Below are 24,634 nucleotides of genomic sequence, written 5' to 3'. Positions count from 1 at the left end.
TCGAGATAGTGGACATAACCGCGGGTAGATATTGTAGTTAGTTCGTGAGAGTGAGATTAGTTTAACAGTATACAAAATATCAGCTGTTAACATAAAAATAGATTCAACGTTTTTTAGGTATAGAATGAGTTTCAGCAGTGCTCCCAATGTTATAACATTACTTACTTTGATAAATTAATTATTAGAATTTAAAATTACAATCTAACTAGTATTAATTTATTTCTGAAATCTAGCTCTGTTTTCTCTGTTCACTGTTAGGAAATTTGAATTAGATGCATGGAACTGTCCAAAAATCTCATTCTACTACTGCTACTACTACTACCGTCAAATTTATTTAGATTGAAATAGCACATGATCACAATTTCTGAATCATCATTACTTTTATATTATACTTAGTATATTGAAATTTATATTATTATATTAGATCATATCATACTGTATTATTAAATCAATAACTGTAGTAGAACTTGTATTGATGTTAATTGAAGGTTATTGTTCCTGAAATACATGAGGAAGATCACTACCAACACGATTATCAAAAGAAGTTTCTGTTGATGATCTTCGAAGTTTTGGATATGGAATATGCATTAGGAGCCAAAACAGTCATTAACGCAAACATTCCTGAAAGAACAAGTATTAATTCCCGCATAATAAACTAGTTCCATGCAGAAATATTCCACTTCATAAAAGGGGAAAATATTGATGATTTTGTTCAAAATATTCAAAATTTTAAACTAATAGAATGGTGATAGAGCACTCATTAAATTCTCAGATTACTATCTTCTTGGTAAAGCGATCTGAATAAAAATATACTAACATTTAAAATTTGGGTGTAAGAACATTTGAATATTTGGTGGCGGCGAAACACTTTCCGCCTAATTTTCGATTAAAGGTAATGGCACCAGATTTTGATTAGATGGAAAATTTTTTGTTCAAAAAATTTTATTACGAAAAATATCTCGTATCCTTTGTGTTATATATAAGTAAATAAAATGCTATAGTAGAATTATTTGGGAGGTTCCAAGCATCATACGACAAAGTTTGATATATGGATATTTTGAGAGGTATCAAAAAATGTTCATCGATCAAGGTACTTATTTTACAATCGTGTGCTGCATAACTTCGTTACAGACTAAGCATATATTTTTTTGATATGCTATTCAGAGTTCTTTGAGAGTTCATGTTAAAATCGCGGGTAAATCAACCCTCTCTAGATTACTCTATGGGAATGAAAAGAAGCAAAAAGAAAAAACTTATATTACTTAATGTAGTTTCATAATTCACAATCCTCGTATCTGAATGAATTGTAATTATTTTCTATTTTTTATACAGTTTAGACGGAAACTCGAACCTTTCATAAACATTCTTCTCTCAAATTGAACATTCTACGACACAAATCGAATCTTTGGTTATGTAACTTCCATTGCTGTTATTGTTTTTGTTTCCTTAAATCAAAGAAAAAGGTTCGAACTTCTATGTACCCTGTATATTGAAGAGAGATAATTACAATTGAATTAAACAATTAACATATTTCAGTATATTTTGAAAATCTGAAAAAGATGGAATCATTTTTGTCTTTAACATACAGTAAGCTACAGAGTGTTAACTTACCTACGATTCAACAAACCTAACCAAAAAAAATATAAGTAATCTGAATTCGGTGTAATACACAGGAGCTCTCATTTGAAGATCATATGTTTGGTTTGTAACGGAGCTATTCAACGCACCGATAAACCTTCAAAATATAGACTATGAAGATATTCGCAATACCGAGGTTTGTCGTGAGATTGGTACATTAATAAGTTGAATAACGAATTGTCAATAAAAAAAATATGTTATTTCTGAAGGAATAAAGTGAAGAAGAGTCCTTGTTTAATATTACACACACCACTTACTTCCACTACACTACAAAGATCCCATATAAACTACAAATTATCTGGTTGTACCTATCCAGTTTTAGGTGCCAATGTAACTCTTCTTTTCCAGTGCAAAAAGTTTCCAAATTAATTTGTAGGAAATAAATTATAAAGTGAATTGTAATTGGTTTCTATTAGAACTATCTACTCCAATAAGCTCAAATTCATCTATTGTGAATATAGTAATAATAGTTAATAAAATAGAAAGTGGATATGAAAAAATTATACTACTGAATGATATTAATGTTTGGATTATAGGATTTCAATGAAAAAATATGAAATGGCCAATGCTATGGATAAACTCAATTATTACGTGAAATCAGTAACACTAAATAATAAATGAAACAATAAATAAATACCACATACCTATTCCTGGGTTTCAGAGTCTGATGCACTTTGAATTTGGTTATTCCCAGTAGAAGTAACGTATTTTATAGAATATAGCTTTAAATTTCCACTATTTTTATCAACCAATTTCATGGTATCTGAGCTTGTTTCAAAAAATGCTATTATATCATTCGTAGTATCCTGAAATAGAGAAAATCATGTTAATAAATGCTATATATCAATTTACCTTCTGGAGAAATAGTTAAGCACAATTTTTATCTTTTTGATGAACGTAACTTGGACAAAATAAATATGAATTTACAATAAAACAATGTTACCATTAACATTCAAATCTCCAACAAATTTTTAGAACATTTGTAAATTCTGGACACTTATATAGCTTATTAATTGCTTTACCGTTTCTCTTCTGCACTGTAGTAGACGAAAAATGAAGCTGAAAGGATTGAAACACATTTGGATTGGATATTTCCACAAATTTATAGAAAAGACAGTCGTTCGGCTATTGATTGAATGATTCGGAAGCTATAATAAAAAGAAACTATTAATATGGATATTTCATTTCAATATATAATTTGGCTAATCAAAAAAATTTTGCCTACTATCTCTAATATATTCCCGAGCTTTTTATTTATTTGTTTTCTCTGTTTATTTTATAGAATTTTTAAGAAATTTGGTTTGGGTATATAAAGGAGTTTGTTGAGCGAGGTTGGTTTATAATAAATGAATTTAAATAAATTATAGAAGTTAGTTGAGTATTAGTGATAAGTTACTTATTATATAAGTTATTTAACTCTAATGTAAGTATTTAAATAAATTGAGTGTGTGAGAGACAGAGTATATAAATACACTCCACCGGTAGAAACAGTAGAAATACAAAAGAAAAATATTACTTTGGAGACAGGTGTAAGGTATTTTAAATAAACAATGACATTAACATGGCTAAGAGATTTTGTGACCTGAAAGTGACGAAACTGAAAGCCGAACTGAATAATCGTGAATTGGAAACGTCCGGTAAGAAGAGCGAATTAGTAGAGACTCAAAGTGGAACTGGTATTTCATCCAGAAACTTATCTGTTCAAAGACGAATCTTCCTTCTTAATTTCGTGAATTTCTGAAATGAGGAATGATATTTCTACTAAAATACGATACGATATATCGATATTACAGCTTATATTGATATCTAAAACATATCTACCAATCGCAGCTGAAGAACCGATGCGCAACGAAACTACAAAAGTACGAAGTGGACATTGCCCGACTTGTTCGATTTGCTTATCCCTCAGCACCAGAGAACATAATAGAATGTTTGGGCATCCAAGCATTCATTGATGGTCTGCGCGACGATGATATGCAAAGGACGTTTCGATTAACCTATTCGAAAATCTCAGTAGTTTCCCTTACTGCTGCTCTTAAATATTAAGCAGCCAAGATAGCTTCATATAACAAAGTCAGAACCATACATGAAGAAGGTGACGAGGACCAGATCGTCAATGTAAAGGGTATGGTTAACAAGAATCCGAGAAAGAGCAAATGTCAGACTTTTAGTAAGTCAGAGCATGCACGTAAATTGTGTAAGCGTTCCAGGACTCCTCTACGGGAAACTAGAACGGATCGCCTACAAGAGGGCAGCAATGACCCAGTTTTGTAACCTTGCGTCCTATTATAGTGGTCACCGAAACGCCGACACCTTGTCTGGATGGCCGTACTAGGTAGACTCTTACCATCGCAACAAGGAGAAATCTAAGGAAGTTGTAGTTTCAAGAGCTACAGTGTTAAACGAAGAATGGTCACCCACAAGGATCGAAGAAGATCAGGAGAATGATCATCACCTAAAAATGATTCGGCAATGGAAGAAAGAAAACCTACCTATCTGGTAAAAAGCACATTTTCACCGACACTAAAGGCATATTGGGCTCAGTGGGAACTTTTGTCTTGGAAAAGGGCCTTTGAAAGAGAATCTTTGAGAGCTATGATGGTTCCGAGAAGAGAGTAGCCTAGGTACTGAAGAAGTTACACGACAGTGCATCAGGAGGTCATCTGGGAGTGAAGAATACGAGCGAGTTCGTGGAAGGTTTTATTGAGTGAACAGCTCCGACGATATAAAGAACTGATGTAAGAAATGTACAACTTGTGTTACGAGTACCCATCGTGAGGAAAAGGCACCTATGAAACAGTATAATGTTGGAAATCCTTCCGAGAATATTGCTTTAGATATCGCTGTACCATATCCAATCGCAAACAGTGGTGGTGAATACATCCTAGTCGTGATAGATTATATTATAAATTAGGTGGAAATTTACGCGATCCCGAATCAAGAGGCCATAACTGACGCGGAAGTATTGGTGAGAAAATTTATCAGTCAATATGGTGTGCCCTTGGAAGTCTACAGCGTTCAAGAAAGAAACATCGAGAGCCATCTGTTCCAGGAAATCTATCACCAGCTGAAGAAAACTAAGGTAAACTAAAACCTATTAACTTACCTGTTTTATACTAAATTTAAGCTATTTTTACAATTAGCAATTACATTGCACATATCTCATTTGAAATATGGAACTGTAAGAACTGCTTAAATAGGGACAAAAGGCCTATTTCCACACTTTATTTAGTAGTTAAGGAAAGAAGTTTTCCGCTAAGGAGGGTTTCCCGCTGGAATCATTTTTCGTGGAAGAAGAGGGAAAATTTAGTGTAAAACAGGTAACTTGGTTATCGATACGCGCGTCAGACAGTGTAATTATGAGTATTGGTGTAGTGGTAGTGTAAACAGTGTGTTCAATATGAATATCATCAACGGTTTCAAAAAACTGTAACTTATTCATTAACCAAGTGTGTAAATGCAATCATCTGACTGGTTGTCTCGTTTGTAATTGAAAGATTACTGAATCTTGATTGGTATCAAAATGTAGAGTTACATTCGTGTGGCTGGATAAATAGCTAATAGCTGCTCAATACCAATTAGTAAATACCTATTATACAACTCAAGATAATTAATATAAAGAAGCTATAAATATAAACATGAAATATCTTAGAACAATTAACCCAATAAATTGAAGTAATAATAATGAAAGGTGTTTGTGGGTTGAGTACCAAATTTGGATAACTATGTATATACAATGTTAGCTTACGTGAATGTTTTGTTAAATTGAAATCTTTTCGTTTATTCAAACAACTATTAAGAATCGATGGCAATATTTTAAGATAATAAATATTATTATTGAGACATTTTATCTGTCCTGTCGAAGCATTTTTATAACGATTGTTATAAGGAACATTTAGATAAAGAATACACGTTAACTAATACAAACTCCAAATAACATGAGAGAACATTGGGGATTCACAAACATTTATTACAACTATAAAATATAGGTGATAATCACACAGGGTGTATGCGAGAGGAATTAGTTTTTGAAATATTACATTTACAAGGTATGCATATACGAGTATGAGGCTGACGAAAGTTATGGAGAAAATTTGATTAACACATAATGGTGAAACTGAAAAGAAAACACGGTTATTCGAAACCTTGAAATATATCTTAAAAAGTATACACTTTGAAGCTGTTCATTGTTTTAAAGTCAAGCAAATCAATGATATTTGGTTTTGAGAATAAAATTGCAAATTATGATTGAAATTTTTTTTCAACCTTCAAATTCTCAAAATAATTTTTTACAATTGAAAATATCACAAAATGGCCGAAGATTATTTATGAAAAAATTGTATCCGAGAAACAGTGATAAATGAAAACCGAAGAATCTCATACATAGTCACTTCCAGCTAACAAAATTACAAGAAGGCTCTAAAACACACAACAACTAAACAACTTTTTAGTAGTGTATGCGTACCTTCTATATTCACCTTTAACTAGAACGCTTGTGGTACTAGAGAGAGGATTCGACACATTAAATCAATCAATTACGGGAACCTCACCTGATAAATAGTTTGTAATAAGATCTTAGCTTTACTCCCACTTACATAATTTTATTCACTTCATGAAATATTTGAAAGGGGTGGGAAGGAAAAAAGTATGGTATTTAAAATAATATTAAAATTATTTCTGGTCACGTAAACTTTTACTTTCAATTTTGTAATTTTTTTAACAATTAACAATGGCTAATGTACTTCATTAATTCGTACAACCAGAAGAAAAGAAGCAATTTGGTTTTTCAATTCTTACAGAAGTATATTACAAATAGAACTAGTTTATGTTATGTATAAATAAATATAAAAGAACATTTTTCTGTTTAAGACCGTTGTACCGAACAGAATTTGTTTGTTTATAGTTTGACTCGGTAAATATATTTTTTTAGAAAGGACTTTTCCATTATCAATAACGTTTTTGGCGCAGCCAGTAGGATTGTTCGGGTTGTGCATATTGAACGTCCGATATTCGTTACGACTTACCGAGACAATCGAATCTTGTTAGATATAAAAAACCGGCCTGTAAGCAGCTAAAATTCCATATTTGTAACGGTTTAACAATCTTGTGAAGATCCCCTGGTTTCCTCGAGGATTGGCTGTCCATTTTAATACAGGAAGCATATTTATTTTGTAAGTACAATTTATGAGTTCAAATAATCTTTTAGAACAAATTCAAACTGCTTTTAATGAATTTTCGATTGGTTCTTTTTCTATTAGTTCGAACTCTAAACATAAATCAAATTTCAAGCATAAATAAAAAAAAAGGCATATTTTTAAATTACTTCCTAAAGATAATAATCATCAATTCAAATGGGAATACCTTAACTGCATTCCCGATTTTGATGGCAATCCCAGCACTTGAACAGAATAAAAACGAAAGATTTATTACGACTGCTATAAATATTATACGAAAACCTTGAAGAAAATCAAAACCCTTCAAGTTAAATTTAAATTCAATTCCGATTTTTTAAAACCTTATTGAAGTATCTAGTTTTGTTCTAAACGATAAAATCACATACATATTCCGTATGTCTGTAACGTATATACAAAATTTTAATTTGTTTCATCTTTATTCAATACCTATTTAAGAAAAATGAATTTGTTTTGAAAAATAAATGGCACTTCGCATAAAAAAATAGCCAATGATAAAAATCCAAGTGAAATTCAAATGTGGGACCTAAAAGTTACTTCTTCCTGTCATCAAGTGTCAATATTCGCCACCTAACCAGTATTAAAGAGTCTAAAATCATCTAACCAATGGATCGTCTTAACTTAAGAAACTCAGATCTAGAATAGTTAAGAACTAGAAAATATCGCACATAATTCTACCTATGATGTAATCTCACACGAGTAATAAATAATCTCGAACTTCTATCCAGTATAAGAATCACGGAATTTGATCTATCGACTGATAATTACTTTCTCAAATCAGAATATTTTTTGATTATTCTGAAATCGACTTCTAACATTCGATGGTGTTCCCATCACCGTTAAAAATTATCAAAATACTCTATCGATATTATATATTTTCAGAAATAGAACTATAAAATGCCAATGTCTCTCTAATGCTCAAAATAATACGGAAGGTTCTCCTTACCAACTCATAATAGCAAGTTCTCTCAAATATTTTATCTTTTTTTTTGTGATCCCATAATCCTAATACTAAACGATACTTCGATCAATTCAAAACTTCACATGTCAGTTTCAAAAACAACGGAGGCGTAGGTAAATGTGTTGTTGCGATTATTGGTATTATTCTTGATTAAAAGTGCTCTCAATTAACACGAAAATATTGTTTTTCATAGGAAACTTGCATAGGAAAGAGAGTTGAACAAAATTTAAATCGAGGTTTTCGAACTATCCCATTGAATCACACGAAGCTCCACTAGATTTAGAATACCTGAGTCATTAATATTCTCAAATACACATGTTTCTAACAAGGACGATATTCCTTTTATGGAAAGTATGTGAAGAATAGTTAATAGTCAAGCATACCCTAATCTTTGTACCCTACTGGGTAAAATAGAGGCTAACCGTAATTATAAACTTATTTTTATAAATAAGCTGTCAATTAAGAATTTTATATGATTTTTAGAGAACGGTAATTCATATATATGTGAATATAATTTAATATTGTTAAAATATTGGGCTACTACTTATTCTAAATCTTTAGTGGAATTGGATTTGTTTGAATGAGTGAAATATTCAGCATTAGCCTATTTTATAGCTCAAGAACTTTATAAGGTGAAAGTATGCTATACTTTTGAGCCTACGAAAGAAAACTAACAAACCAATTTCAAAAAGATTATTACAAAATATGTATATCTATCAAAAACTTCACCAAACAATTATCGCATAAAAATTCTGTACTCAATAATAAGATCGATGTCAGGTGTGTGATAAAATGAACTTAATTTGGTGTAAGTTGACGTTTTTTCACTTACCAACAAATGCGGAGACATTGGTCATATTAGGTAGTTAGTTGTATGCCATAGGAAAAGAGCTGAGAGCAGATGAGCCGTCCTCCGTTATGCCATCATCAATATTATCCATAGTCTCCTTCAAAATTAAATCAATATTATTGTTGAAATTACTCTATTACACTATCAATATTTGAGTCTAATATTCCAAAGATTTTTTTGTTGGTGATGCTTCTGGAGAAAATATGAAAATAGTAATTGATTAGCGTTTTGTAGTTATCTGATTATAAAAAATGGTAGAAATTATACAACAAAACAAAATTGTGCGAATTTATAATATTTATATTGTTTTATAATTTCAAAGTGAACATTTTAATGATATTATTTTGTCGTTACTGCAGAGACACTGTTTAAGTAGTATTTATTACTAGATAAATGTATAACGCAGACATATAAAGGCTGAAGAACAGTATTGTTCAAATTCCTGCTAACAGGTACAAATTTCCTATAAGAGCTACAATAGGCTTACGAGTAGTAGAAATTGTCGAACTGCCGTCTTTGAAGGATTTGGTTTTTTTTTCTGATATCGAATTTCAAAATATTGTAATAACGATATTTTCAATTGAAAAACGTGTGAGTGAAAAATGTAAAACTACATATAATATGTAGATTCCTCCATTGCAGTTTACAAATTTATTCTAGTTTCATCTGATTCAATCTATGGCAATATTAATATTGTAATTTATTTATACTATTTCCTTCAGTGGGGTGAATCTATGAACACTGTCTTTCACTTATTTAATTTATTTGAACATTAACACTAGACACTAATTCATACAATAATTGGTTATTACTATAACTATTTAATATAAACTAACTAACTCCGCTAAGCATACTCGTTTATATATCCAAAATAAAGTTATCAAAAACCCTAGGAAATAAGTAAACAAAAACCAAATAGATAAAAAGACCTTCCTAGTAGAAATCTGTTCTAAAACAACAATATAAAGAACTCGCCACTGTTTATAAAAAGTATATTAAATGTGTAGCGACTTCGTCAAATTTTCGAAGTTACTCCTGAAACTAATAGATAGCCGGTGATGGGAATGGATAGTTGCAAATTAATATGTGAACTCTGGTATCCTACCATGTTCCTGACGACATGCCAATCAAAATGGTTACTCGCTATCTTGGTCATAGCCAGTTTCGTCACGTTGGCTTCCAGGACATGGTCACGGAGGCTTTGAAGAATTTCTCACACATCGCGGTAGGTGGATCGAACTTGAAATTCATTGTTGATTACCAGGTAGAAGATGTACTTATAATTGTGTTTGATTCTCAGTGTCTTGCCGGTGGCTGGGATCTGTTCTTCAAGTTTTTCTAATTGACCAAGCTTCTTCCGGAAGACGGTTGCCAACCCACGTGCGTTCTTGATACAGCAGATATAATGCAGGCCAACAAATGAATTTCTGGTAGAGTGAACAAATCTTGTTGTTATTCTATAGTGACTCCATTCCTTGCTTTGCTGGTACCTCAATGCGTATAAATTTTTCGAAGGCAGTATCGGGCTCTTCTCGCAAATGATTCACTCCTTCTTGTATATTATGGTTTTCTTCTTGGTGGACTACTTTCCATTTTCCATTTGGAATCGTGCTTATACGATGGATAGCATTGTTGATTCTTTTTTTGGTTAAGTATTGACCTTCCCAGAATTTTTGTAATTTTTGAGAAAATCCCTTTCTCCTCATCGGGATATGCAGCTGTCTGTGGCTTCCGTGTCGTATCGTGTTTTCATTCTGATAAGGAACTTTCTTCCATAAAGATACTAGTAAAAGTGTTCCACGGACTTTACTACCGCTAAAAGTTGTGAACTTTACTGAAGTATCCCAGTACTCTTTCCTTTCCTTCTTGGATCTTTGAGAACACGGTCCTTGCATCTATGTCAAGGATAAAATCCCCCTATAGTAATTGATATCCCAATATTGGCGCGGTGGTTAAATATCTCTTCAATGTCTCGAACGCCGTTTGACAGTCTTCATCTCAGTGGAAAGCTCTTGATTCTTCAAGTTAGTGGCTCAATAATATCTCCAAATTTTCTTACTTACTTAGATAGTATGTGCAAAGTCCAAGGAAACTCCTAACTTGATGTTAATCGATTGGTTGTGGCCATGTATATATGGAAGCAATTTTTTCTGGAGCCACTGCCACTCTTTTATTATATGGCTTGGATAGCTGACTGGGTTTTAGAATGACTGGCACTTCTTTGGGTTTAGCATGAGCTGGGTAACTTGAGGTGACTTGAATGCGCCTACTAAATTCTTGAGATGATTCTCAAATATCTTTCCCAATACCATAATGTCATCCAAACATCCATCGATCCAACCAGGCATATTTTCCAAGATAACCCTCTCATGACATTTTCTAAATGTCGCGGGTGCATTACAAAGCCCGAATGGCATAGTCCAGATAAGGTGGTAAAATCAGTTCTCTCCTTATCTTCTGTGGCCAACTCTACTTGCCAATATCCAGACTTCAGGTACAAGGTAGGAAACAGCTTGCTGCTGGCTAAAGTATCCAGTGTATCATCAATTCGGGCTAGAATACAGCTGTCTTTCTCGTAGTTCCATCCTTCTTCTTGACAAGCAATACTGGAGACACCCATGGACTAGTAAATGGCTTTTGCTATTCTGCGAGCTGAATGTTTGATTGGCTTGGCATCACCAGTATCAATTTTGTGTTAGACGGCTGATGTTCTATTGGTCTTCCCTCTTTTGGTTCAAATAGGTCTCAATACTGCAAGAGAAATTCTTTCATTCTCCTTTTATCAGTTCGATTCAACGATTGACTAGCTGCTGATAATATTTGTTCGAATTAGTCATGGGAATTGTCGGTTGTTGAACTATAGATGTTACAGGTACGCAGGATCCAACCCTGGTATCCTTTTTGATGATAATCGGGTGATCGTTTACATTTATCACAAACACTGTGATCTTCTTCGCCGACGTAACTAATTCTTTTTCAATCAGTACTTCTTCAGCAACTTCTCTGTCGTGATTCCTTGGCTCCATCATAACAGGTGTACCTTTTTACATGACTGTTAGTAGCTGCGCTACTACGAGGATATATTGGAAAATTCTTAACCTACTATAGAACCAAACAAAATTTCAATGTCAAAATATTTTACTACTCAACATATTCTCCTCTTAATTGGATATATTTATGACAGCAATCTGCAACGCGTTCGTATGAAATAATCCGTTTTAGCTCAATTCGAAGGTCTGATAAAATCATGTCATGAACTGCATCGATATTTTCGGAGACTGACACAGAAACTGGCCTTCGCGATCGGTCATCATCTCCAATGGAAAATTTACCTCTTTTGAAGCTTGCAGTTCAATTTTTCACGATCGCATACGAAGGACATTGATCACCAAGGGTATTAAGCATATCTTCGTAAATCTGTTTACCTCTTAACCCTTTTAAATACAGGTACTTGATGATGGCTCGATACTTCAATTTTTCGATTTTCACAATTTCGTTTCATTTATTGCGTAACTCTGGTTCACTTTTTTGACGTCAAACTTTACACTGACACTTCTAATAAGTTATTGTTCGTTGCTATGGTAACGCAATATTTTGTTTATGCATGATTTATCCTCGTATCATGGCTTCGCTTCGTACAGATAGAACAGCATCTTCCTGTACAGCTCCCAACATCGTGTTACTCTTTGATAGATGAAGGAATACTACTTTAGAAATACTTTAATGGTTCTCTTTCCAAAGTCCAATTGGAAGGCATGAAGATTTATCACGTCCATTCCCAGAATCATACCTTTTTCAATATCAGCTACGATTATTACCTTATGTGTAAATTTCGAATTGTGTTGTGGGTCGAGGACCTAAAATGAAACTGTCTAAGAGTTTTTCATAATGCCAATGTTTCTATCCTTTATTTGATCTATAACAAGTCTACAAATATATAATATATCATAATTCAAATATTGAGGAAGATAAATAAATAATAAAAATTGTAAAATTAAAAATTCGGGCAATAATCATAAAATTTTAGTGTAACAATAAAAATAATCTATATATTTGTAAATAAATAAATAAATAGGACCCACTGTATATGAGCCAAAAACAACGAAAATATTTAAAGAAACTAATACACATACATATAAATAAAAACATGCCTAAACAACAAAGTTTTCAAATTATTAGACGACAGTCACATATAAATACATATTTCAGTAAATGAATATTTCTAAACTTTTCCAATATAAACAAAAGCATGACTATGAAAATAGTTGAAATTATTCTCATTGTGAGTATCATGTACTAGTCCAGTCCGAATATGTAGTCCAGCGCTGGATGTAGTTGAGTATGCAAAATATGAAGACCGGCAACTATGCTCAAATTCTTTTATCTGAGATTCGAAATAATAGAAAATCACTTGTTGTCCATTTCCCTTTTACCCTACCCTCCTCTCTGCATTGCACGTTGATGAGTCGTAGCGCTTGGAGTAGACAGTAGAAAAGAATTTCTAGCCCATAATGGGTTATTTTTACGTATCTAAGTAATGATATTTGAGATTTTTTTGCAGTCGAGTGTTTTATTAGTGTTTCATTTAAATAAAAGCGCGGACAATGTCACTACAAGTGATAAATGTATATAAGCGAAAACTAAACAAACTACTCGTGCTTCTTTTATGATAAAACGGGTGATGTATTGAAAAAACCAAAACCACAAATGTTTATTACTATTCAAAAAGAAGCCGATCACTGAAAAGTTCAATTTATTAAGAAAATAGAAAGTGATACAAACTGCACACAATTGTTTCTGGCATCGAGCTTGTATTGCAACTATTAGTGAAGAGAAAATAATGCGTCCAGAATTAGCATTACAAATGCCTCTATTTTCATCTCCTCTGCAGAATCAAATGTTTAAGGTAGCCAACGTGTTCGTCAGTCATAAAGAAGGGAATTGAAACTTTATACAAATCAGAAATGTTTAATTTGTGGTAAACAAACAAGTGGAACAAATAGCACCCGATAAAAACAAGGTGATGTTTTCACAAAAATTAACACTTGTTAACAACCAGCGGATTTATTTACAATGGAAGCGAAGAAACATTGTTATCGTGATTATCTGCGACTACCAAGAATTTCTGAAAATCAAGCAGGCAGACCTTCAAGTAACATACTACATGATATACTTATAGATTCATTTGAAAAGCTGATCGATGAACTGAAACATCAAGTAACATGTCACTCTTTTGAAATGTCATTCTTGACCAAGCGACTAGCTGAATTCCTGTAATAGAAGATGCAATTGTAGAAAATTGCATTATGAAATTACTGCTCATTGATAGATATAGTGAAAATGTTTTATTTTCAAATTCGAGTAATAGATCAAAATCATCATTGTTGTTTATGAGCAATATACGACTGGATGAAGTTATTGAACATATTCGTACCGTAAATTCAACAAACTATACTGTTCAAGTAGTTAACAACTTCGAAAAAACATACTAAATATCAAAGTAATACCAGATTGGTATTTATTTGATGAAATTTTATTTGAACAGTTTTTATAAGAAGGTCAATCACCGAATTCTGTAAATGTTTATGCAAGCATTGTACAGTGCTCAGAATAACAAATTAAGTGAGAATTATAATCTATGATGGTTATCAGTGTTTTATAATATGTATTCCACGATTACTGATAAACAGACTCCAAAGCATATAGCTTCGGTTATTTAATTTCCCAAAATATCGTCTTCGGCTCAAATTTATTAAAAATTATTTGCACATAAGTTGCTCTACATTTACATCTATTAAGAGCAATTGAGTACACCTTCTTAGGGTATGAAAGGAAGGATCGTAATTTGTACTTTGACAAATTTGACAAATGACCAAGCAATCACTGCCAAAATTGTTGATTCAATCGTGGAAACGTGCAAGACAATGGCTTGCTCTTGTAAGAAATTACTTTCTTTATGCAAATGCATAAATAACGATTGTCAGAATAAAAAAGATTGATAATTATAATTTTTTCTTTTATGAAATGTTCAAATTTGCATTCTCGAATTAACTATTTTTTTATTATTGATTATTGTTTTTATTTTCAATTTTCCTAGCTTCAATCATAAAAATTAATGGAATATTCTCATTGATACAATCGTTACATTGATACTAAAGTATGTGTTCAGTTCATTCACTAGATGTCTAAGGGTGTTGGATGTAAAACAGAAATGGACCATTACGACTCCATGCAACATTCAGAATCATAATCTGCATGCTTTTCTAAACTGCACACCGAATTCGGTCCTCACATTTTGCATACTCAAATCTATACGGTCTAAAATTGAGTTATAAACATTCAAAAGATGATTATATTGAACCTCAAGATTGGCCACATCAGTACGATTAGTAACTGCAACATTCAGATTTATGTATATTATTAAATAACAAATTAAAGTTGTAACCATCGGTGAAATGATAATGGGCAATATATTCTGTATCTTATGGTTCTCAATACTATACTATATGAAAAGTCACCAACAAAGAACTACAAGACGGATTCAGTCTCTAAACTGATTGTCTTTTTAAGAAGACCAAAGTAAGAACGTATAGAATCAACCAGACAATTTTGAAGCTTAGTGAAACTTAACAAGCCCACAAATCCAATTACCTTTTCAAATAACTACAAGACAGATTGCTAATACTCTTCATAAAAAGACTAAAGTAAGAATCGCTAGAATCAACCAGACAATAATAATTATGTACTGTTTACTCTTACCGATATAACTCTTATTGCAGTCCAAACAATTTATTTAATAAATCACATTTGAATTCTGGAGTTTAGGTATTTTATCTTTGATATGTGTGAATAAGTTGCCTATTTTGCTTATTTGGTAGAATGCCAACTCACACTTATTTGATGAGTGCGTTTTGAAACAGTTTTCAATTCTCTAATGTAAGGAAATTTATGATACATTTTATTTATTTATTATACTTTATGATTGCTCTCATTTATAATTTTATTAACTTTTAAATTTGAGAATTTTATTATTGTTACCAGTATAGAATTCAGAGCTAATTAGATGTTGAGCCCTGTGTATAAGCTCTTTTATTGTCCCTACTTTATGTATGGATGGTTCGAAAAAAAGTCGAGTAGTCAGCTTGATGCTGAAGGTTTGGAAAACCAGTTGATAATTTACCATTGGGCTATCTAATTAGTACTGTGTTCAAAAAAGGGATAGCGTCATCTATTTTTTTCTCATAGATAAAGTTGAGATTAGGGTAATAGGATTTCGTCTTACTGTCTCAATTTGTTGCTCTGGAATGGGCAAAATGACATCATTAACATAAATTCTGACGAAATTAACTGGAAAGGGTAGTTGCTTTCAACTTTTAGTAACAAAATTATTCATGACCCAATTAGCCAAAACTGGGCTAGCAGAATTAACCATGGTTGTGCCTTCCAGTTGTTTCTAGAGTATATATATATATATATATATATATAATATATATATATATATATATATATATATATATATATATATATATATATTTCCGCAGTGGTTCCATTTTCTCCTCCACTTTTTTTGGTGATATTGGAGTTTTCTCTGTTATCGTTCAGTAGATTATCGAATCAATCTCATGTGCTTGTCTCCTATGATTGCCTTCTCTTTATCTCTCCAGTATCCTACTGCTCTTTGGTTTTTACCTTGTGCTTTTCTTACCCTCTGGTAAAGATTTCTTATTTCTTTATTCACATACTACATTCTTTTATTGTTTCCAGTTTCTGCTATATGTGTTTTTTTTCAGCCTTCTGCACCTGCTTGTTTTTTTGCTTCATCGTATCTTATTTTGTTGCTATCTGTATTTTGATTTGTTAGTCTGAGTCTTGACTGGTTTCTGTTTTCTAACATCAATCTGCATTGTCCGGCAAACCAATCCTTTTCTGTGCTTCTTTTCTCCTCTCCTCGACACTTTCGTTTCTCTATCAGTGATGATTCTATTTGTTCTACTGTATTTGGATCACGGTGGGGGAGATATACATAAAAAATTATGCAGAATAATAATAATACGGAATAAAGTACAAATCCCCGAGAGATGAAATAATAGACTAATATGTCCAATGAAGGAAGATAAAAGTAAATGTAATAATTATAGAGGAATATCACTTTTGAATGTGGCGTTTAAAATTTGTGAGAAACAGACTCAATGAGTACCAAGAAAGGATAGTGGGAGAATACCAAAGAGGTTTCCAGAAAGGAAGAGAAATAACGAATGAGATATTTACCTCATGGTTAAAAGCTATACGCAAAATTTGGGCCTTCATGTTATATTTATAGATTTTAAGTAGGCTTATAACACACTAGGACAAAATGGAATGTTTATTGTCTCTAAAACACAAGGAAAAAAATTTGGAACTAGTCAAAATGACATTAAGTAACTCACACAGTGATGTCTGCCCTATGTAGACAGCGTCGCAATTATAATAAGGCTCTTGATATATAATAGTACTTCTTTTGTTTTTTGGTGTTTTAGATTTTAATTTAGTAAAATATTTAAATGATGTATAATATCCTTTATGACTTATATTAATATCATATTTATTGAACTAATTTGATAATTGTTGGGAAAGTCCTTGTACACATGGTAAGGTAAAATGTTTTATGTTCTGATGTTTCGTTTCGGTTTTGTTTTTTAATTGGTTGTAGTATCTGTTTATCCTTTTCTTGAATATGTTGTTTATCATATTTACCGGATAATTATTTTCTTTCCATGCAGTTTTTGCTTTTTGAATAGTTGAGCGTTTAAATTCAAGATCTGATAGTTGGATAGATCTATCATCCAATGTTATTATCACTGATATTTTTTGTCACATAAGATAATATGAATCGAAGCTCAAATATCTTGAGGACCAAGTTGGTTTCGTATACCATTCTGTTATGTTATTGTTAATTTTAAATAATGTGACATCAAGAAAATTGATTTCATTATTTTGTTTGATTTCAATTGTGAATTGACGTTTTTTATGATAAGAACTGAATTTTTTATTTATGTTTTCAATTTGATTCTTTGGTACAGCAGTAATGCAATCATCCACATATCAAAAAAAGAATGGAATATTTATATCAAGTTTGTTGAGGACAGTTTCCTCAAGATCTTCCATTACTAATTGTACTATAACACATAAAATGGAAACTCCCATAGTACAACCATCAATTTGAGGGTATGTTTTATTTTCATATTTGAAATATGTTGTTGTAAGTGTGAGCTCTATAGGTTTAATAAATTTGTTTTGAGGTATTTATGTATATTCTTCAATTTTGTCCCATTTCTTTATTTATATATTTTTCACAATAATAATAGGAATATTTATATATAAAGAAACCACATCTAACGAAATGAATACATAGTCGTTAGTAATTTTCATTTACCCCCTAAAATATATGGTTTACCAAAGCTGCACAAGCCTGACAATCTCCTTCGACCGATTGTTTCAAATATTCAAACTCCTCTAACCCCATTGTCTAATTATTTGAAAAATATTTTGGAATAAATTTCATACCGAAACAAATACTATATCAAAAACACATGGGATTTAAAAAAAAATTTGAAGTATAAAAATTCCTGACGAATATGTATTTATTTCGTTAGATGTGGTTTCTTTATGTACAAATATTCCTATTACCATTGTGAAAAAAATGTGAATAAAAAAATGGGATAAAATTAAGGAATATACAGAAATACCTCAAAATGAATTTATCAAAGCTATAGAACTCATACTAACACACAACATACTTCAAATATGAAAATGAAATATACAAACAAATTGATGGTTGTGCTATGGGAACTTCCATTTCAAGTATTATAGCACAATACATTTATCAACTTATAGGAAATAGGAAATTAAATAATAGTGTGTTAAGCTCAATGTCTGGAACATATTCAGTTTCTAATTTTATATAGGTTGAAAGCAACTTACCAATCTTGGACTTATGAAATTTGTATTAATAAATAATTCTCTCACGTGTGCACCAAAAAATTTCTGTAACTGGATAGCTTGAGATAAGAATATAGGATAGCCGTACTTTTCCAAGTATTCCATTCATACTTATTTTCTGAAACAAATATTGTCCCGTCGATTGAGGCTGATTTTACAAGGATTGCTAACATAAAATTTTATGCATGTGATTAATAATTGAACACACGTGATTTAGAGAGATTTGAGAAATTAAATGTAACCAATATGGTACTTTGTGATTTCAAAGTAAATTTTCTGTCATGAATCATCATAAAATCAGCCTCAATCGAGTAAGTCCCATATTTTTGTGACTTACTAGTTAAAATTTGTTTTAAAACAATAGAACTGAGAATTATTTAAAAAATATTTAAGTTCATTCTAATACAAAACAAAATATGAATATTTGAATTTCAATTCTAAAAAATACTATCTAAACAATGTAATGTACTTTGAGGACTTAATGGTAGATAATATTTAGATAGCAATTATGTGAATTTTGTAGTAAGTTCTCCTTTTCCTTGACTGAACTTCATTATTCGCCATAAGAAAAATATTAGTTTTAGTGTTACTATTGGTGGATTAGTAGTGTTGTCGAATCGAATCTCCAAATATATCCAATCTTTCATAAATTTCAGATACAACTTGGTCATATTGGTGATACTTTGGTCATGTTCGCATGGCATTTGAAGTATTAATGTATTGTGTAATAATATAAAGGGTCTATAGAAACCTTCCCGCCGAACTTAAACTACAGGTATTCTATGTGATTTGCGTAATTTACCGTTAGTCAAAAAGTCCTTTTAAATTAACTTGTGCTCTTCGACGATACCTATGTTTTGATTTTTCAGCATATGTTACTAAACGGCAATTTCAAACTATTGTGTAAACAAACGTTAATGTGTGATGGTTAATGAGAACATTATGTTATTGATTGCCAAAAATTAAATGAACTTGACTTGATTTTTCTCGAAAAAGTTCTCCTCATATTGTTCGAATCAAAGGGCACTACTCCAGTAGAAGCTATTTTTGCATGAAGGTATCTTAGGTTCGATGGACATGAAATGAGATCTAGTATTTGTAGTTTCCTTTAACCAGGAGAGTTTCAGGATACCGTGGTATTGATATTTATTAGTAACAGCAACAAATATATAATTTCATTCTTTTAAGATTCTTAATTTGGAATAGGTAAGCTGCTATCATATTTTAAATTTTTGCACATCTTCCTCGCATTAAGACTGAAGCAAAATCAGGAAAATTATACCTTTTTCTTCATACACACTATAGGATTTATGAAGTACTCTGTTAAACTCTCAATTGGAACATTGTGTATTTTTTGTATACGATGAATGAGTTATTGAAAATGTATAGACTGTAGCAACTTTTTTTCTCGAGGAATCTTGACAGACTGTTACCATCCATCATAAGAAACAATCCAATTGTATAAAATATTTCTAGTGTTAGTATTAGTTGATAAATGGTGGTATGAATTCGATATTCCAACTACATCTTGCTTATAAGCTTCATGGTTATGTACGTATGATAGATACCACATGGTATTTAGTTTTTTGTAGTTTCATCGTGAAATATATAATCATCTTTTCCTCTTTCATCATAAATGTTAATAGCTCATAATATTTTGCAGCTCTTCTTTGCATTGAGATGACCTGTAGGAGAACCATGGAACGTTATACTATATTCTTCATATACATTTTACAATTTTTGATATAATCTGCAAATTACGAGTATTAGAGTTGAAAACTAAAGATAAGTGAAGCTGGTCCAATATATATTTTCCAGCTCTACTCAATAGGATGATAGCAAACATAAATTAAAACAATTATTTGATCCGAACTAAAATAAAATATATTTTCATAAATAACTTGGCATAGATGATTTCATATTACTCGACGAATGTTTACAGCATTAAATACTTTCATCAACGATTAGTATGCATCAATGTAATTGCAACTGATTTCTTCTTATATATATATATATATATATATATATATATATATATATATATATATGAAATTTGTCATTTCATGAGGGACTCTCAAATGCGCAATTCGATTCTATTATATATTTAGTAATATTATCTTTAGAATGTCTTCAACAAAAATAAATCCTCTTCCACGTCCTATTATGGATTTTTGATATCATATACATATATAAGAGCGGTTTCTTATTGGGAACGTGGCAAGGAAACACCTAAGTGGACTAACTTATATATTTTTCGTAAAATTTTATTATTGCTATACATATTTCTTATATTGTATTTGACCATAATTTCAGTCCCACACGATGATAAGTATTCGAAAGCTTGGAAAATATATTATAGTTCCCAATAAGAAACCTCTCATAATATAGCTTCTTTAAAATTTATATATGTATATATACATATATATATACATATATATAATATATATATAATATATATATATATATATATATATATATATATATATATACTTCTTTAATTATTACCTTTTGATGTGTTTATGCTTCTAAATGTTCTTGATTTTAGGTCTTTTCTATTTTAAAATTAGTTTCATTTTCCAAGTCGAAACGTCAATTTTCATATGTCTTCCAAAAATTATTAAATTATCAAAAAAAAAACTAATTTTAAAACAGATGTCCTGAAATCAAGAACAGTTAGAAGCAGAAATATATATTATATATATATATATATATATATATATATATATATATATATATATATACGCAAAATGCTACACTAATAGATATGAAAGGTAGGGGAGGAAGAAAATGGATATGTGGGATTGAATTAGATGTGAGTACATTACTTGCTTATATGGTATTTTATGAAAATAATTATAGGTATATTTTTGTTAAAAATGAGATATACACTTAAAAATATACATATTTTGTTTTCAGATGGTTTCGGTGTTACAGCATGCGTTGATATTAAAAAATTTAGTGATTATACGGGACTTACCTATATTCTTTTGTACTGAAAAATGTTGCTTCACGAAATGGTAGGTTTACAGCACCTGAGTTCAGCGGTAATGGATTATTTTGCCCAGAATCTATGATAAAAGGAAATACTTTATTTGGAATAGATTCGCAACAATTGTACGAGGTGTGGCTATTAAATAACGGGACTGGTTACGAAAAAGAACTTTATTATAAAAATGTTTATACATTCGAATACTCTCCTCCAATATACTACCCCCTCTCCACACAACTTTCCATACGATCTTTCCACTGATCAAAGCAGTGCTGGAAGTCGTCTTCGGTTAGGGTCCTTTGGAGCTCCGCCGATTTTTTGCTTTACCGCTTTCATCAACTCAAATTAGGTCCCTTTCAAAGCAGATCTTTTTTCTAACCTTTCTAATCTTTCAAGGAAATCTGAGCAGACCTGTTGATGCAAGTCTTTTGGTCAGGAGTCAGATTTTTTAGCACCAGCTTCGCACAGACTTTTGTCATGTGTAATTCCTCGTGTAAAATTTTTCCAACCGTTTTTTATCGGTGTTTACCGCCTCGGCAATCATCCATATGCTCATTCAACGAGATATAGAATTATCCCCATAGGCCTCTTGCAATAATTTATAGCACTCAGTCGTTTTTTTTTCAATTTAACGAGAAATTTAAGATTGATACGTTGCTCCTGTTTTACGTCACTCATGGTTTTCGGCACGAGAAGAAAACACGTTCGTTTCAAACCGCTACTGCACAAATACTATAATAGTGACAGAAACGTGTTTTTTGACGTGCATAGACAATATATCTAGATACCCAACGCATTACTCGTTTTCTACTCCACCTGTCTAGGGCACCATATGAGCGCGCAGTCTCATTATTCAATAGCCAGATCTCGTATTGTGAAGTACAATCAATATACGCAATACACATAAATACGCTTAAAATGCTAGAGTACAGAAGAAGACCTGTGAAGGGCTAACAGAATTAATATCAAAAAGAAGATCTTATATAATATTTGATTGGGAAGCAGCGCACAATTGTAAAAGTAGAAATAAAACACATGACATAAAAAGGTGATAACTAGCAAATCAGCAGTAACAAAGGAAGAAGAAAAAAGGTTCTACAGTATGTCTTATAGTGCCTAATAATCCTAAAACAAATAAGGCTCAAGGAATCGATCATGGGATATATTGCTAAATAATTATTGCAATTTCTATAATATATTTGATTATTTCAAGTTTGTCTTGTAAGTTTATTGATAAATTGGATAGAAAGTGGAAACAAAGCTATAATTTTCAGCCAATTTCTGGAATTTATTAGCATATTATTCATCAATTCACAAGTAAATCGATTACTAGTATTTATCACACGGTATGGAAAATAATTACATCCAATTATCTATAGGCTAAACGGAACTTACCAATCTTTTACTGGACTCAAGAGGTTTACATCAATAAATAGTTAAATCAAGTGTGCTATCCCGCAAAGTATATCTGAAGCAGGCGTAATAACTCCTTAAATCAACAACATAGGATAATAGTTCTTCCCAAAGTAGTAAATTTTTTCCTTTTTTTCTGAAACAAATATGGTCCCGTCGAGTAAAATAGATTTCATAAGGATTGTTATTAGAAAACTCTACACATATAATTGATAACTGGAAATACTCATGATTTTTAGAGATTTGAGGAGTGATATTATCAAATTATACTTTTTTTGCATGGAACATGGAAAGTTAATTTCCAGATAGCTATATTTGGTTTCGTCAGTATTGGTGATGGTATTTCAACTCTTTTTATGCAATCTTTCATAAATTTTTTCTTCAGGAATAGATAATATTTTTTTCATATTGGTAATATTTTGGTTATATATGTATAGCATTTGGAGTATAACAATATTTATGTTATCTACTTTGGTCAAAGCTAGTTGTAAGGCAGTAATAAATAGTTATTCTTCATTATCTTCTCATATTTTACCATAAATAGATAAATATGAAGAATGAGGTATATTTTGGAAACACAATGAATGAGACAATAATTATAAGTATGGTCCTGGTCTGACATAAGACGCCACGTTGTTTAGTATTTGTTTGGCAGCCATCAATTGTGAACGTTTTCAGTGAATTTATAAACATGGAAAAATTGGTCAACGTGATAGAATACTTTTATTTGAAAAGAATTTAGTTTAATCAGTATAAAAGCTGAACGAGATTCTACTCTTGGTGAGACTGCAGAAATGAGTCCTACAAAGCTGTACTGTATGATGGTCGTAAAGATGTTTTCATCGAGTGTTTGACAATGGTTCATATATATAAAACCAAATTTTTACACCGTTTTATAACTATGGATAAAACGTGAGTCCATCACTTCACAAGCGAAACAAAAGAACAATCAAAACAATAGATTCAACACAGAGAACCGGTCATCGCGTCGGTTTTTTTGTGATACGCGTGGGATAATTTCCTTTGACTATCTTGGAAAAGGAAATACTATCAACGGCGATTATTATGCGAACTTATTGCATTTGAGCGAAGAAATCAAGCAAAAACGGCGGTATTTTGGCTAAGAATAAATTGTTATTTCATCAAGACAACGCAACAACTCACACATTCGTTATTGCAATGGCTAACATCAATGAATTAATGTTTAAAATGTTACTTCATGCATCTTATTCACCATATTTAGCCCCCTCGAGTTATTTTCTATTTTGATACTTGGAAAAATGGCTCGGTGATTAAAGATTTTCCAACAATGAAGAGGTGATGTCGGCAGGCAATGGCTATTTTGAAGGTTCTAATTATAACAAGGGTATCGAACTTATTGATCATCGCCGGTAAAAGTGTAAGGATTTTTTTCCAAAATTTTCTTTGTTGGGACTATCCTCGTAACTTCTCTTCTCGCTGGATCTTTCACCATCCAATATAAGAAACCTTCTCACTATACAACAATGTTGTGCCAAGCTGGTTTATTATATATTATCCAGCTCTACTCCACAGAATGACAGAAAAATGAGTTGATGCAAACCACTAGATAAAATGAGTGCTGTCTGACTAAT

General features: G+C 31.4%; 1 long non-coding RNA gene across 3 annotated transcripts in view; it reads right to left on the bottom strand.

Moving 5' to 3' along the window:
- Positions 1-334: 334 nt before the first annotated feature.
- Positions 335-24,634, bottom strand: part of LOC130897565 (uncharacterized) — a 48,544-nt gene continuing 24,244 nt past the window's right edge. The window contains exons 5-11 of one of the 3 annotated variants that reach the window (XR_009059725.1): positions 23,004-23,157; positions 21,597-21,687; positions 18,602-18,737; positions 8,624-8,738; positions 2,661-2,786; positions 2,283-2,444; positions 335-621 (exon numbers count right to left, since the gene is read on the bottom strand). This is a non-coding gene — a long non-coding RNA (uncharacterized LOC130897565). The remainder of the gene's footprint in view (positions 622-2,282; positions 2,445-2,660; positions 2,787-8,623; positions 8,739-18,601; positions 18,738-21,596; positions 21,688-23,003; positions 23,158-24,634) is intronic. The other 2 variants (XR_009059727.1, XR_009059730.1) reach the window with 2 other exon arrangements.

The sequence above is a fragment of the Diorhabda carinulata genome, chromosome 1 (assembly GCF_026250575.1).
Source record: "Diorhabda carinulata isolate Delta chromosome 1, icDioCari1.1, whole genome shotgun sequence".
NCBI classification, from domain to species: domain Eukaryota; kingdom Metazoa; phylum Arthropoda; class Insecta; order Coleoptera; family Chrysomelidae; genus Diorhabda; species Diorhabda carinulata.
This window is presented reverse-complemented; position numbering and strand designations above follow the sequence as displayed.